Below are 4,980 nucleotides of genomic sequence, written 5' to 3' on the forward strand. Positions count from 1 at the left end.
CGAGGAGCCAACCAATTTGTGAGAGGGAGATAAGGTGGATCCGTGTTTGCCAAGGTCGCCGCTCGCGTTGCCTTTGAGGTGCCCTCACGTGAGCTGTGAAGGTGGAGTTCGGGGCGGCGTGGCCATGGATCGTGACGAAGAGTTTTCGGGGATTAACTCAGAGCGATTCTGACGACGACTGACCCGTATGGATCAAAGCAATTTTTCAGGGATTAACTCAAAGCGATTCTGACGACGACTAATCCGTATGGATCAAAGCATTGTCATCGTAGGAAAACGCTAGACCACCAGGCAGAAGCGAAGCAGAAGAATGGCATGGAGCGGCAGCTGCCCTAGGAGAACCCGTGATAGCCGTAACACTAGACGAAGTGGGGTGTCTGCTACCCCATTGTTTTTTGTCCTTGTTTCTTGCCATTTTTTGGTCTACTATTCTCACAGCTCGCTACCCCATGTTCTGATTTTGCCTCGCCACTATTCATCATGGAGTGTTGACCTGCGTTACCACACTACGTGTATCTTGGAACGTACTCCCTCCGTTCCGAATTACTTGTCTTGGATTTGTCTAGATACGGATGTATCTAGACTCATTTTAGTGCTAGATACCTCCGTATCTAGACAAATCTAAGACATGTAATTCGGAACGGAGGGAGTAGCTATCCTGGTGTGCAAAAGCTAGCCGCTATTGATGACAGTTTGATGTATTTACTCTCGCTCTGAACGATCATAGTATGCTTATTGACTGGAGTGGTACTGACTAGGATTCAATAGTTAGTAATAATATTTACAACTTAATCTAGGGTCTATATAGCTCCCAACACCAAGCCAATTAGTGCCTCATGAAGCTTGAATCTCCCAATCGATGGGCTTCTATTGGCATGAGACAATCACTAGGGGGTATCATTTTGCTTCTTTTAGCACTGGTAAGCATATAGGTTCTACAGATACGTCAACTACTGAATCTTGCAGACTCAGCCTCCCCATTTGCACAGAGTCAATTCGTTAGCAGTAAACACATCGTGATCTTTTTGCTGGGTTGCAATCAGCCTCCCCAAATGCACGAACCTTTCCTATGCTAGGCACCATCAGACGTCTGGTGAACCTCCCACCAGTTGGGAACCCTTCGATCATGGGACGAGGTCTGACACGGCGCAGGCATGCCAGCCTACGGGCTGGGCCTAGTGGCTATGCACATGCAGACGTGGTCCAACTTTGTCTAAAAGAGGAAATAAATTTGATCCACCTAAAATGTTAGAAATGATAAGAGGGGAAAGATCTGGACCGGATCCCAAGCAGAACATGTGGTTATGATTGCCACCCCCACAAGATTGTTCATAGGTTTGCTTTTTCCTATATATATAGGTATATACTAGGAAATATGCCCGTGCGTTGCAACGGGAGAAGCAATTCACCCACATGACCATGTAAATTGTGACACAATATTCAATCAACTAAGATGAACTCAAAAGAAAAAATGAGCAAAGCTAGAGGACTAACATAAATCTCTAGTGACAAGATTAATTGTGCAAAGCAAAAAAAGGAGAGCAAGGTATCAACAGACTTAGCTCGATGCCACATCAATTCACATGTTCGAAGTTTGATCCTCAAATGGACCAATCTTGAAAATATTTTTTTGCTGAATAAATATGAACCGAAGGAACCAAACATATAAAATAATTCCAAGCAATTAAGAATCTACAATTGACACATAATCGTGGTCCTAATAGCAGAATGAACATTTTTCTTAAACAAATTTTAGAACCAATGATATTAAATGGTTAACTTCTCGCTTCTGAGGTGATGGAACTGGGTCTTCTCATAATGTTCAAGTACATCCTTACCTTCTCATCTAGGACCTGAAAGCTGAAAAGAAGCAAAAAAGAAAGTCAATTTTGTGGTCACTGAAAATATTTACAATGTAAACCAAAAATATAGTCTTCCCACGACTACCTTATCAGAGAACTTGTATATATTTGAAGGTGTGTCTAGAAGACAATTAATTAAGTCTACTGGTGGATAGCGTTTTTATCAGAAAAGTGGTTTTTTCAGTCAGCAACTGATAAAAAATGCATCCTATGCTCCAAATGGAATGTAAATGCTGCATTTTGGAGGAAACGACATTCCAAACATGTTAAGAAACATGAATATAAGAGAAATCCCGGAAATTATTAAAGATGATTTTTACTCTTCTTGGAAGCAAGATAAGTTCGTTCGGATGTAGTCAAATTCATTTACTGTCCAACATTATAGTGTTACTAACATGTTTACACTATTAACTAAAATGCTAACTAAGTGGCAACTATTCTCTACCTGTAGTTGGGTTTTCTGGAGCTCACTGATGACAAGGGAGCAACACATGTGACAGAAGGAGGGGGCAGGGAGTTTAGTACATGATAAGCATTCGAAAAACAGTCTTTGATGTATATACGCAAGAGATTGAAATCTACAATGTTTAAAGATGGTAATTCCAAAAGGAGTAAGAATTCTCCTTGAAACCAGAAACATATGGAGAAAATGAGAGCTACACAGATTTTCCTTGGTCAACCATTGAGAAGTTTAATGCCTTAAAAGACTATAGTACATCTACAGAAGATCTCCATTGATCACGGGGAGGCACAACCAACGTACTACTAAATGATAATATGCACTAAATAAAAGTTAGTAGAATATGATTTAGGTTTCACATCCATTTTGTAAAACAGCGACTCCTGCCATCAAATGCTGATGGGGAGACTCTGGCATGTGAATGTCATTACTTTCTTCCTTAATAGCTACACAAAATGTGTAACATATGAATAGGGGTAGGTTCTACAGTGAGACAACCCAACAGGAACATCTAGCCTACAAACATGTTAGTAACCAGAGAAATATAGCTACTGAAACATATTATTATTTTCAGTCAACTTACATATATAGGGTGTAGTTTTTTCCCCACCCCATCTTTACTAAAATGAAGCCAACAAAATAAGTTTAGGTCTATGTGAATGAACACACAACCACACACATCAGGAAGCTACCTACATACTGACGAAAAATACCAGCCGCATTTCCCTAGCTACTAAGCACTCGTACACAGGATTTATCTCATCACTGATATGAAAATTTATGCTTCTAGTCAGTGATACTGCTCGACAGGGTCTTTGCTCGGCTCGAACCAATAAATGGAGGTGCCAAACTAAATCGGATTTTAACATAAAAGTAAAACAATGTGGTACCTCAGAATCAGTGACCAAAGACCGTTGTCCGGATGGAGATGGAGTAACACCAATTCCCAAACATCTACAAATCCGCTGCTTTGATCTGAAGGTATTTTCTAATTTTTAGAAGTAGAAATCGCATGAAAAGTCACCTGAAAAGGAGCAGCATAGGAACTTATAGCAAAAGCTGAAGGCATGGCAATTCTGGGCAGCATTCATGGTGCTGTTGGAACAACATGTGAGTGCAAGCATGATATTGAAGGTGCTATGCCGTTGCATCTATTTAGTAAAATGTGCAAAGTGAATTAACCTTGAAAGATCCGCTTGTTGAGTTCATCATCTACATATCTATACATGCAATTTATTCAGGTAAAAATCCATTTTCTTTAACACTGAAAGAATCATAAAAATTGATTGACTTAAATGTAGTATCACAACGATAAAACAGATCTGATGAGAAAGAGGAAAGGAGGATCGCTTTGCTTACCTGACGAAGACGGACGATGAACCATGGGTCGGCACGTTGGCCATGGCCTTGTGTAGGCCGGGGACACGGATCTACGTTCCCACTACCACGGACAGGTCGGAGCCCTTCCGTCGCGTCACTGGTGGGGCTTACGTTGTTGGCCTACTCATAATGAGTTCTTCAGTTCATAAAATAATTGGCTTCAGTAGACAAAATAATTAATTTATCAATTATCTTATAAAGTTAATACCAACCAATCAGTATTTTTATCTCGTCGCTCCAACTTTTTAATCTACTCCATGATGGTATTCTTATAGAAGGCTTTAGATTACAGCTTATGTAAGCAAGTAACAACACCAATAATCACAAAAACAAGCAGGAGAGCACCGGTTGCGATTTCCAAAACAATAAGCCAAAGTTGGTTGCTGCACTTTATCATGCTTATGCTCAGAAGGAGGACAATCAAATCCCTTTAAATTAGCAGCTGTAGACACACCTAACACATGAGTAGATCTCAGTAGATGGAAGTTTAAGATGATCTTAGGGAACTACAAAGTGCTAGTTATACAGTAACTATTCCCTAGTATAACACATATTGATGTTGCACGAGTTTCAACATAAGATTTTGCATAAGTATCAAAACTATCCTCTGTAGCTTATATGGGTAACTTGGTAGGAGTATTAGTTAGTAGTCATCACGGATTGGAAGGAGGTCTACAACATTACCTTGCTCTGAAGTGGATTTGACTTTCTCTCGCTCCCTTCCGATCCTCCCGAGGAGAGGCACTCCTCACGCGGGAGACCAGTGCCCTCGCACAGCTACACCCCTGTCGCACCCTTCCTTGTTCCCCGTTCTTCTTCTCCTACCTCCCCTCCTCCCTGGATCCTCCTCTGTCTCTTTTTTCTATCAGAAAAATCAAAGCCCCGCCATGACCTTGGAGATCTCCCTGCCAGCCATGGAGGCCCGCCTCCACCTGCAAGTACATCGCGCCGCCGCGTCGGATCCCTCCTTCTCTCGTGCCCGCCGGATCCCGTCACCGTTGTTCTGCATCAAGCAGGCACGTCGTCCCCAGCCGCCCGAGCCATCACGTTGACCTGATCCAGAAGCGGCACTCGACCGCCGCAGCGGAGGCGGCGAGAGGGCAGAGGTGCGCGGCGGCGGCGGGCGGGCGGGTTGAGGTCGGCCGCAGTGGCGAGTGGTGCGGCGGCGGGGGGGGGAGGCGTGGAGGGTATATTTTTCCAGTGAACGGTTTTTCCCTTTTGCAGATTATGTTGGATCACGGGTTGAATACACAAAATCATAAGGACTTTTTCGCACAA

General features: G+C 42.7%; 1 long non-coding RNA gene across 1 annotated transcript; it reads right to left on the reverse strand.

The window, feature by feature from the left end:
* Nucleotides 1–1,588: 1,588 nt before the first annotated feature.
* Nucleotides 1,589–3,608, reverse strand: LOC125555985. The gene is made up of 2 exons (XR_007304967.1): nucleotides 3,213–3,608; nucleotides 1,589–1,860 (listed from the first exon to the last, which is right to left on the reverse strand). It is a non-coding gene; the product is annotated as an uncharacterized LOC125555985 (long non-coding RNA).
* Nucleotides 3,609–4,980: the final 1,372 nt, after the last annotated feature.

This window comes from Triticum urartu, chromosome 5 (assembly GCF_003073215.2).
Source record: "Triticum urartu cultivar G1812 chromosome 5, Tu2.1, whole genome shotgun sequence".
In the NCBI taxonomy this organism is placed as follows: domain Eukaryota; kingdom Viridiplantae; phylum Streptophyta; class Magnoliopsida; order Poales; family Poaceae; genus Triticum; species Triticum urartu.